A 12,542-nucleotide genomic window follows, 5' to 3' on the forward strand; every position below is an offset into this window, starting at 1 on the left:
GTCTCAAGCTGGATTTAAAATCAGGTTTTTCTGACTCTAAGCCTAGAGTTTTATCCATTGTGTCTTTACTCTTTTGTGACTTCTCTTGTGGCTTTCTTGGAAGAGATATATGAGTGGTTTGCCATTTCCTTCTCCAAATCATCTTACAGATGAGAAACTCAAGCAAACAGCCCAGGGTCACATAGCTAGAGTATCTGAGAACAGATTTGCCCTCAAGAAGATAGTCCTCCTGACTCCATATCTAGTGCTCTATCTACAATGCTATCATTTGCTGAATTGGAAGGTACCTTATAACTGTGGGGGGAGTTAGAACATAAAACATAGGATTTTACACCTAGGAGGATTTTTAGAACATGGAAAATGGAATTTTCTCTTTTTTTAAATAATAACTTTTTATTTTCACAATATTTAGAAAGATAATTTTCAACATTCACCCCTGCAAAACCCTGTGTCCCAAATTTTTCTCTCTCCCTCCTTTCTAGATAGCAAGTTATCCAATATAGTTTAAACATGTACAGTTCTAAACAGATTTCCACATTTATCATACTGCATAAGAAAAATCTGATCAAAAAAGGAGAAAAATGAGAAAGAAAAAAAGCAAGCAAGTAACAACAACAAAAGGTGAAAAAACTATATCGTGATCCACATTCAGTCCCCATAGTTTTCTTTCTGGATGCAGATGTTCTCTCCATCACATCTATCGGAATTGGTGTAAAACACTGCACTACTGCAAAGAACCATGTCCATCAGAGTTGATCATCATATAATCTTCTTGTTGCTATATACAATGTTCTCTTGGTTCTACTCATTTCACTTTGTATCAGTTCATGTAAGTTTCTTCAGGCCTTTCTGAAATCATCCTGCTGATCACAACATGCAATTTTCCAGCTGGAAGCAGCCTTAGAATATAACTAAAACTCTCTCTCTACCTCCTCTTCCTCCTCCTCCTCCTTCTCCATCATCTTCTCCATCATCATCATCTTCTTCTTCTCCATCATCTTCTCCATCATCATCATCATCTTCTTCTTCTCCATCATCTTCTCCATCATCTTCTTCTCCATCATCTTCTTCTCCATCTTCTTCTTCTCCATCTTCTTCTTCTTCTTCTTCTTCTTCTTCTTCTTCTTCTTCTTCTTCTTCTTTTCTTCTTCTTCTTCTTCTTCTTCTTCTTCTTCTTCTTCTTCTTCTTCTTCTTCTTCTTCTTCTTCTTCTTCTTCTTCTTCTTCTTCTTCTTCTTCTTCTTCTTCTTCTTCTTCTTCTTCTTCTTCTTCTTCTCCTTCTTCTCCTTCTCCTCCTTTTCCTCCTCCATCATCATCATCTTCTTCTCCTTCTCCTCCTTTTCCTCCTCCATCATCATCATCTTCTTCTTCTTCTTCTTCTTCTTCTTCTTCTTCTTCTTCTTCTTCTTCTTCTTCTTCTTCTTCTTCTTCTTCTTCTTCTTCTTCTTCTTCTTCTTCTTCTTCTCTCTTTGTCTTTCTCTTTGTCTCACACACACATACACTTTATTTTTGATTTCTTTGTTTTTTTTATACAGGTAGGAAACAAAACGAAGTAGGTATGAGCTGTTCTAGGTAACATGATCAGTCAAAGACAAAGTTTTAATACCCACTGACTCCTACCTCATGGGGTTACTCTGGTAAATGATCAAAATGAGATCATATATTTGCAAGCCTTTGAAAAACGGAAAATCTCAGTGGAACTATAAGGCACTATTGTCAATTATTATTATGACTTTCTTCAGAACCAAGCTCTGTGGGGTTTCTGACTTAACAAATCAACAGCCCCATGGTGAACTGTGGGCTGAGAGAATCATGCATCTTCCCTTCCCCCACCCCCCACTGGGTTGAAACAGGCTGAAGAGCAGCTGCCTCAGGCTCCCTCTCCCACTCCAATTGGTCCACTACTTAGCCTGTGTATTCACAGCTGTGCCTGCAACTGTTGGGGGTGGAAACTAGCACCAGTCCCTGGAAGTTCTCACTTCTCCCTGAGCTTCCCCTGCTCTTGCCCCATCTTTCAGTGGAAGTATTTTTCTCCCTTCCAAACCTGCTTAATTATCTTAAGATAATTTGCCTTTTATTATCTCTATGTCTAACAGTCCTCCCAGGTAACAACACCTTGGGGACAACTTCTTGGAGGTGGAAGATTGGAAGCATTTCACTAATGTGAAGGGCTCTTATAGTGGAGAGAGGAGTACAAGTCAAGATTCACATCCTACCTCTGACACATACTTCCTGTATGACTCAATTACTATCTCTAGATGGCAGTTCTTCCTCAGTCAAATAAGTGGATTGGACTAGATGGTCCCTAAGGTGCCTTTCATCATTCAATAATCTCCGATGATCCTTGCTGGGCTCACTAAGGTCTCATCTCAACTAGGCAAGTACCTCAGAATTCATTTAGTCCAATCCTCCTATGAAAATTGAGGCACAAAAAGGGGGATGATGTATCTAAGGTCACTAAGCAAAAAAAAAAAGTTAAAATAGTATGCTTTGATCTGCATTCGGTCTCCATAGTTCTCTTTGTCATCCAAAGGTTTTTTAATAATTTTTGAGTTATGGCTGTCTTTTGAAGGCTTGTATATATTGTGTAAATCCAGCACAAATAGAAAATGAATAAAAACAAATATATACACAGTAAATAAATATAAGGTAGTTTGGTAAAGAGGATTCTGGCAACTAGAGTGAACAGAAAAGGTTTCATGTAAATGATGACACCTGACTACACTTTAAAGAAAGAGCTGAACTCAGTAAGGTGGAGATAAGGAAGAAATTCCTGGCATGGAAGGTAGTCAGTGCAAAGGCATGGAGGTGTGAGAGAGTCACAGAAAAAGGCAGTAATGTCCAATAAGTTTGGAAAGATAGGTTGTTTTCTACATTGATTATTGAAGGAAATGTCAAATTCAATTAGAATTTGGTAGAAAAGAAAAGAAAAGAGAAGGGAAGAAAAGAAAAGAAAAGAAAAGAAAAAAGAAAAGAAAGGGAAAGAAAAGAAAAGAAAAGAAAAGAAAGGGAAAGAGAAAAGGTTGGTAAAAATAAAGATATAATTTGTTTTTTCTTGCCCTCGTTCATATATCCCTTAAAATCTATTCAAGGATCCCTCAGGTGTTGTGGATCTGAAGTTAAGAATCTCTGCTCTATATTCTCATTCAGCACAGCCAAGCTTCTAGTCTCCCAGGCTCATAACCACAGAATTATCCTGAACTCTTCATTCTCCCCCATGGCACATATAACATCAGTGCCAAACCTTATCATCTCTAACATCAGATCTTTTTTTTCTACAATCACATACCTACCATCTAAGCCTAGGTCCCCTTCACCTCTTAATTGAATTAGTTTGGCAGATTCCTAATTGTTATTCTTTCCTCCAGACTCTTTCTTGCTCTAGGCCATCCTACATTTTGCTGCCAAAGTCATTTCCTAAATACAAATTAGACTTCTCTCTCAATCAGTGCCAGTGGTTTCCTAATGACCTTAGGATAGAAAAGCTTTTTTTTTAGCTTTTAAAAACTTTTTTTTGGCCTTTAACATCCTCTGCAACCCGATCCCAACCTATTTCAAACTCATTGGACATTATTGCCTTCCTCTGTTGCTCATCTCCCATCTCCATACCTTTGCACGGGCCGTTCTCCATGCCTGGAATGTCTATCTTCCTTACCTCTGCTTCTTTGAGTCCAGCTCTTTCTTTAAGGTGTAGTCAGGTGTCATCATTTACATGAAGCTTTTCCTGATCACCCCAATTGCTAGAACCCTCTTTCCCAAACTATCTTATATTTATTTACTTTGTATATATTTGTTTTTATTCATTTTCTAGTTGTGCTGAATTCACACAATACATATACACACATATTTATTATATATGTACACAATGCATATGTATACACATACATACATTCATGCATATATATATATCCTTGTCTCCCAAATAGAAAAAAGGCTTCCCTCAAGCAGGAATTGTTCTGTGTACTTGAGCTAGCAGTACCTTGGAGAGTACCTGGAATATATTGAGCACTTAATAATAAATAACAATTAATTGTTGATTAGTAGATTGATTGATTGCAAAGAGGCCAAAATATATAATATCTTGAGGGAGGAGCCATCTTCAAAAAGTAGCAGGGTATAGTGCAGAGGGTATAGCATTTGGAGTCCAAAGACTTGGATTCAAATCCCAGCTCCTCTACTTGCTCACTCAAATGACTTCGGGAAGGTTTCCTAAACTATCTGGCTTTACAATTCTCTTATCAATAAGGGAAGGTGATTGAATCAAATCCTCTCTGAGATCCCTTCCAGATTTAACTCTGTAACTATTGCCCTATGACTCTAGAACATTTAAGCCAGGGATAGGGAATCTTTCATCTGCCAAGGGTCACTTGGATATTTATAACGTCATTCATGGGCCATTCAAAATCATCATCTTATAGAACTAAAGCAGTGGGAGGTTGTTCCACCTAGCTTTCAGCTCATCATCACCTACAGTTGATTGTGTAAATGATTTCGTGGACCCTATTCACCAGTGGCCAGAGGTAGCCCATTTCTGATTAGATATTTACTCCACCTAAAATCTAACAACTCTGACAAAAGGAGCACTGATTTCTGTGTTCATTTTGCATGAGAGTGAAGGTCACCTGCAAGATGGAGGTGAAATGTGTTTTAGGGAAGGTAATTATGGTTCACCTCTCTGATAAATACTCCAGTCTAAAATGAGAACACTTTGAAAGGAAAAAGAGGATAGCAGCAGGTACAGTACCCACACACATGCACACACATATCTTTTGAAGGCAGCCAGAATTTATTGTGTTTACCATGTGCCAGGTACTAAGTGCGGGGAAACGAAAGGCAAAAGCACTAGTCCTACCCTCAAAGATATTCTAATGAGAACACAATGTAACAACTGTGCATAGACAAGAGATGTGGAGGGCAGGAGCCTCAAGAGGGATTGGGAAAGACTGTGCACAAAATGGGATTTTAGAAGAAGCTTAAAAGAAGTCAGGAGATAGAGATGAAGAGAAGGGTTCCGGATATGGAAGAGAGTCAGTGACAACATCCACAGTTATGAGATGGAAGATCCCGTCTAGCTCTAAATCTATTATCCTATAAGCCTAAGGGGGCCAGACTCAATGAGCTCTAAGGTCTATGTTCTAAACGTTCAATGTTCCATTAGCTAAGGTCCCTTTCAGCTCTATGTTCCAAGAGCTTTCTTACCTGAACATGACAAACAAGCTAGGACAGTCAGAGACAATGGGTCCCTGGGGAAAGCACTGGAGATGGGGGGAGGAAAGGAGCATAGAAATGTAAGGCAGAAATTCCCCATGAAGGACTCAGTGTCAAATTTGTGTAGGTCCAGTCCTAAACAAATATATTTAAATTAATAGGTAGAGGATGACAGGAAGAAGTTAAATAGAGAGAAGAGGGAGTGAGGCAAATAGGAGAGAGACAGAGAAGGGAAGGGAAAGAAGGAGAGAGAGATAAAAAGAGGAGGAGAAAGAAGGGAAGAGAAGGGAAGAGAAGGGAAAAGGGATGGAAAGGAAAGGGGAAAGGAAGGGAACAGAAGGGAATGGAGGAAAAGGAAGGGAAGGAAAGGGAAAGGAAGGGAAGTGAGAAAGGGAAGGATGGTGGCAGCAAGAAAGATAAGCCAATTTACAATGGAAAGAAGACTGGAATTGGGAAAACTTAGGTCCCAGATATGCTACTTATTATCCACATGACCTTGGGCAAGTCATGAATTCTCTCTGAACTTCCCTTTTCACATTTTAAAAGGAAAAAACAAAATATATAGAAAACTGAGTCAAATTCCTAAAAATAAAAGTCATTCCCAATTGATACAAGAACAAAGGATATGAACATAGGAACTTTGGATGGAAAATGCCTTCAGATAAAGAACTATGGAGACTAAATGTGGATTGAACCATCCTATTTTCACCTTTCTTTTGTTTTGATTTATTTTTCCTCATGATTTTCCCATTTTGTTCTGATTTTTCTTTTGCAACATGATTCATATAGAGATATGTTAAAAATTAATGTTTTAAATAAAGTAATCATAGCTATCTATGGCCACTTACTATTACTTACTGTTGGGACAGTTAGATGACGCAGTGAATAGAGTACTGGCCCTGAAGTCAGGAGGACTTGAGTTCAAATTTGGCCTCAGACACTTAATACTTACTAGCTGTGTGACCCTGGACAAGTCACTTAACCCCAATTGCCTCAGAAAAACAACAAAATCCTACTTATTAATATTAATTGTTATTAATGTAAATTAATAATAATTATTATTAATGCAAATTAAAACCATTCTGAAATACTACCACATACCTATTAGACTAGCTAATAGGATAGGAAAGAAAATTGATAAATGTTGGAAGGGATATGGGAAAATTAAGACATTAATGCATTGTTGGTGGAGTTGTGAACTAATTGAATCATTTTGTAGATCAATTTGGAACAATGTCCAAAGGACTATAAAACCACGAGTAACCCTTTGACCTAGCAATATTGCTACTAGGTCTGTATCTCAAGAGATAAAAAAATGAAAAGTAAAAGGAATTATAGGTACAAAAATATTTATAGCAGTTCTTTTCTGGGAGCAAAGGATTGGAAATTGAAGGGATGCCCATCATTTGGAGAATTGCTGAATAAACTGGGGCATGTAATTATGATAGAATACTATTTTGCTATAAGGAATTATAAAACACATGATTACTGAAAAACCTGGGAAGAAATACATGAACTGATGCTGAGTGAAGGGAGCAGACACAGCAAGATTGTGTGATGATCAACTGTGATAGCCTTTCTCAGCAATTCAGTGATCTAAGGCAATTTCAATAAACTTTGGATGAAAAATACTATTCCTATCCAGAGAAATAATTGTTAGAGAGTGACTATGGATTGAATTATGCTGCTTTCACCTTTGTTTTGTTTTTTCTTTCTTGTGATTTTTCCCTTTTGTTCCAATTTTTCTTTCCCAATATGACTCATATGGAAATATGTTTAAAATGAGGGGGGAGGTAAGAGAAGAAGAGAGGAAAAAAACTTTTGGAACTCAAAATCTTACAAAAATTAATGTTGAAAACCATCTTTACATGTAATTGGAAAAATAACACACTATTAAAATAAAATTTAAAAAAGAAATAATGAGCAGGACACTCTCAGAAAAACCTGGAAAGATTTCCATGAGTTGATGCAAAGTGAAATGTACTGTTTTCAAAGTAACAGCAATATGATAAGATGATAATCTGTGGATGACATAACTATTCTCAGCAATACAATGATCTAAGACAATTCAAGAACTTATGATGAAAAATGCTATCCATACCCAGAGAAAGAATTGAGCAGATTGAGGAATACTTTTTATACCTTCTTTATGTTTCCTGAGGATTTTTTTTGGTCTATATTTTCTTTCACAACATGATTAATATGGAAATATTTTGCATGACTATACATGTATAACCTATATTGAATTGTTTTCATTCTCAATTTGGGGGGAGTTGGGAAGAAAAGGGAAGAAGGGAAAGAATATGGAACTCAGAGTCTTAAAAATAAATGTTGAAAAAAATTTTACATGTAACAGAGAAAATAAAATAGCAAATTAAAAGATACCTTAAAAAAACGAGAAGGGCATAAGAATGGCCTCACCTAACACTGTTTTGCGGAACCACATAAAATGATGGAAAGATTTAGAGTTAGATTTCAAATGCTATTCCTGGCACGTAGAACTGACGTGACTTTGAATAAGCCATGGCCTAATCTTGAGTCTTCATGTGCTGAAAATGGAAGGCATAGGATAGAAGGTCTCTAAGGTGCCTTGTAATTTGTATTGATTGAAGAAATGCAAATTAAAATAATTCTGAAATATTACCACATACCTTTTAGACTGGCTAATAGCATAGGAAAGGAAACTGATAAATGTTGGAAGGGATGTGGGAAAATTAAGCCATTAATGCATTGTTTGTGGAGTTGTGACCTGATTGAATCATTAGAGTAAGAATTCACAAATGTGATCCTCCAATGACATACACAGATAGTGTTTTGTAATGTAGCACTATATTAATATCATTTGTTATTAAAGGAAAGGTAGCTTTCTCTTTCTAACTCAGACTCCATTTAGATGACTGTTCCTTTGTATCTCTAAATTTCATTTCCCACAGTCCAAGCTTTCCATCAAAGGATTCACTTAGGAAAATGGAGAGAAGAGAGAGTAGAATAAAGAAGGAGGGAAAAATTCTTCCCAGGGTTACAGCAAAAGGACCAATTAAAAGATACTGTAGCCTAGCTACGGAAGAAAAAAAATGAAACGTAGGCTCCTCAGGGACTCTATCTACCAAAATGAAGGAGAATCTACCCTTTCATCCTGGGACTAGATGTTGATTGTAATTGAATGGTATGGTACAGAATTTTGAACAGCTCCTTTGCTCCTTCCATTTACCACCTGTGAAAGAGACACAAATTCTTCAGAAAGGGAGAGGAAGAGACTGCTGATTAGTTGTCAAATGGTCCAGAAAAAATTATGTGTTTGAACCATAGATTCCCTAAGTTCTTAGATTGTTAGACTTGGAAGGGATCTCATCAAAGAAATGCTATATAGTGAGTTCTGTAGACTTGTGTTTTGTTTTGTTTTGTTTTTTGCAGGAATACATTGGCCTAGAAGTCAGAAATTGGGTGGGCATTGATTTGCTTTGTGATCCTCAGAAAGTCACTTGATCTCTTTCAGTCTCAGTTAACCTATATGTAAAGTGAGGAGAGAAAGTCCAATTATCTTAAAAAAAAAAAAAAAAAGGAGACATATAAGAAAGATGGATTAATAGATGGATGGATTGGTGATTGATTGAATCATAAGATTTTAGTCTTGAAAGGGATCTTCCATGTCATCTAAAATCCAGCTTTCTCTTTTTGGGGGATGAAGAAGTTGAAGTTTAGAGATGCAGCATGCATTCATGGAAGAATTTCTGGTCTTGGAAAAAGGATGATCTTGGTTCAAATATCACTTCATATATTTACTACCTAGGTGATTCTGGATAAATCAATTAATCTTTCTGTCTCCATTTCCTCCTGTGTAAAATGAAAGAGGTTGGACTCTGTCACATCCAAAAGTTCTTTTTGGCTCTGGATCTATGATTCTATCATCCTGAACTGTCACACCAGGGTAATAATACCTTATAAGAGGGTAATTGTGAAGCTCAGATGAGATCATGGATGGAAGGCAAACTTTGATGCTTTATTTACATAAATATCAATTATTAATAATTTATAGTTAAGGGGACTTATCCAAAGTCAACTAGAAGGATTGAAGCAGGAATTCCAGAAAAAAATCTCTGAGCTTTCTGGGTAAAAGTCCAAAAAATGTACAAAATGGGGACTCTCCTGGTTGAATATCTAGGGTGTCCTCCTACACTTCTGAATCTACAGAGAAGTTGGGAATGTGATAGGGCAAGGAAAGGGGTAGGTCTCCCTCAACATTACACACACTCTGCCTTTTATACTTCCCCCAAACTTGCCACCTCTTCCCTATCCACCAACTCTAAAAGCCACAAGTCTTCTTGTGGAAGTTAATTCCAACCCTCCTTAAATTCCTTGTGGTTCCTCTCCAACTGAGCATAATTCTTCATGCCTCACACCTTCTAGTTTTGTGAGGGAGCAGCTGCCAGACTCCTCCTTACACCCTTCTTCCTAGGCTCCCCTCTCCCCCTCCTCCCACACTCACCCACATTTCCCTGTGTTTTCTGAGAGGGGAGAGGGGGGAGAATCCATTTTTATTCTTTCCATTTTTATATTCAAAACATTCAGTTTGAATTATTGAAAATTGCAAGGGTTTTAGAGTAAGAATTCTCAATCTGGCATCCTTGAATTTTTAAAAAACATTTTGATAATTGTATTTTAACATAATTGATTTCCTTTGTAATCTTATTACTTTTATTTTGTGCATTTAAAAACATTATTATGAGATTGAAACAATAGGTTGAAACATTGAAAATTGCAAGGGTTTTAGAGTAAGAATTCTCAATCTGGCATCCTTGAATTTTTAAAAACATTTTGATAATTGTATTTCAACATAATTGATTTCCTTTGTAATCCTATTAATTTTATTTTGTGCATTTAAAACATTATTATGAGATTGGAACAATAGGTTTCACCAGACTGCCAAAAGTGATACTGACGTAAAAAAGGTTGAAAACATTTATTCTAGGGTCAGATGACCTGAGTTCAAATCCCACTGATGTGATAAATAGTAAATCACTTGACCTCATCGGGCTTTTCTTCATTGATAAAATGATATGGGTTTAAGTTAGATGGCCTTTTGGGTTTATTATAAATCTAAATCCACACCACTAGGTTCCTAGGGTCTCTTTTAGCACTAACCTTTTTTTTTTTTTTTTTTTTTTGGATGCTCTAAGGTCATTTTAAGCTTTCAAAAAGAAAGTTATGTCCACTATTTCCAGTATTTCAAGAAAACCCCATGAAGAATCAGACATGACTGCAAGATGACTCAACAACAGCAAACATCTTATCTTCCCCTCTCCCAGCCATACTATATTCTAAGGTTGCTTCTGGTTCTGACATCCCATTATTCTAACATTTCAGTTAATTAGTCAACAGTCAATCACTTTAGCCCCTACTGTGTGGGATCAGTCCTGTATTGGGTATGGGAAGGATAAAGATCTCTCATCTGTGTCCTTCTTACACTTACTATTTCTTGTACATAGATGTTAGTTAGCATGTCCTGTCCCTCATTAGAATGGAGCTTCTTAAAGGCTTTCTTTGTGTCCTCAGAAATTAACACATAGCCTTGCTTAATAAATGCTTGTTGACTCACTGACCATAAGTAAGGAACAATCCTAGTTTGCTTTTCCTGTTCTCTTGTTAACAAAATTTGAATCCAGCAGGGGCAGGGAAAATGGAGACTTGGAGGGGAGCTCTGATGTGCTTTAGGATGGCTGATCCCTCACTCTCTGAATTTCATTATGGTTAAGCTCAGTTAATTTACTCAGCATCGATTTAACAAACACTTCCAGCATTTAGACACCAGAGGAGAGGCAGAGATGAATAAGATATAGTCCCTGTCTCCGGATGGAGCTTCTCTCTGATAAGATTGTGGTGGCAGAACAGTTAGAGTGATAGCTGGGAGAAGGGAAGATAAGATGTTTGCTGTTGTCGAGTCATCTTGCAGTCATGTTCGATTCTTCATGGGGTTTTCTTGAAATACTGGGAATAGTGGAGTGGTTTGCCATTTCCTTCTCTGGCTCATTTAACAGAGAAGGAAACTGAGGCAAATGGGGGTAAGACTTGTCCAAGGTCACACAGATAGTAAGTATCTGAGATCAATTTTGAACTCATGTTTTTCTGATTCTAAGCCCAAAGCTCTATCCACTGTGCCACCTAGCTGTTCGATAGGTAAGATGCTACATTATACCAGCTCTTCCTAAAAGGGGAATTAAATCAGTCATGAAACAAGGGCCTTTTCTGTCTCTTGCTGTCTCTTTCTCCATCTGTCTGTCTCTACTCTCTGTGTCTGTCTTTAGCTGCCTTTATATGTGTTTCTCACTGTGTCCGTCTCTCTCTGTTTTTGTATCTCTCTGCCTGTCTCTGTCTTTCTCTTTCTCTCCCCACTATGACTCTGTCTCTTTGTCTATCTGTCTCTCTGTCGCTCTCCCTCCTTAGTTCCAAGTAGCAGCCAATGAAACCTGTACTGTTTACAGATAAGGAGATAGATTTAACAGCCTGGAGAAAAAATGTTGGAAATTCTGTCTCTAGAAACCATTGTCTTTCTGCCCTTAGAAGCCTAGCCTATCAGCCATTCCTAGTCCTTTGTTTAATCCAACAAACCCTTATTAAATACTTATTAAATGTGTCAGACCTTCAGCTCAAAACTGGCCACATGTGGATTAAAAACAACAAGAACTAGAGTTATTTAATTTGTGGAGTTTGTGGCTTAATTGACTAAGGACAGACAAGTACTGAGCTACAGATAGAGATCAAAACAAAGCCAGATCCCCTGGGAAAGAAACATGCCCCCTGCCATGTATGTGTCCTGAGGCAAAGATCTATTTGCCTCACCCTGGTTACAGTTTTGTTCCTGAGGGATCATTCCTCAGAAATAGCAGAGACTAATAAACTAATGAAGCAGTCATCTGGCTCTCCATCTTCCTCATGTCTTAGGAGCAGTGCTAATGGTTGTCTATTTGGTATGATTTAAAGGCTACTTATATATATATATATATATATATATATATATATATATATATATATATATATATATATATATATATATATATATATATATATATATATATATATATATACATCTCCTTTCAACATCTATCTAAGAAAGTCCTTTCCATATCCAATGTCACCATGCCTGAAATGCCACCATTAATGATTTATTCCTTTGGGCTAAACATTACTCTTTCTCTGTGATTTTCTATTAGAAAACAGATGCTACTGGGGGAAATCATTCAGTAATCTGATCTGGTAGTTTTATAAAGATTCACCATTTTTAAAAGTATTTCACACATTATTGTTCACTTCTTTGCCATGTCTGACTCTTCATGATCC

Source organism: Sminthopsis crassicaudata, chromosome 6 (assembly GCF_048593235.1).
Source record: "Sminthopsis crassicaudata isolate SCR6 chromosome 6, ASM4859323v1, whole genome shotgun sequence".
Classification (NCBI taxonomy): domain Eukaryota; kingdom Metazoa; phylum Chordata; class Mammalia; order Dasyuromorphia; family Dasyuridae; genus Sminthopsis; species Sminthopsis crassicaudata.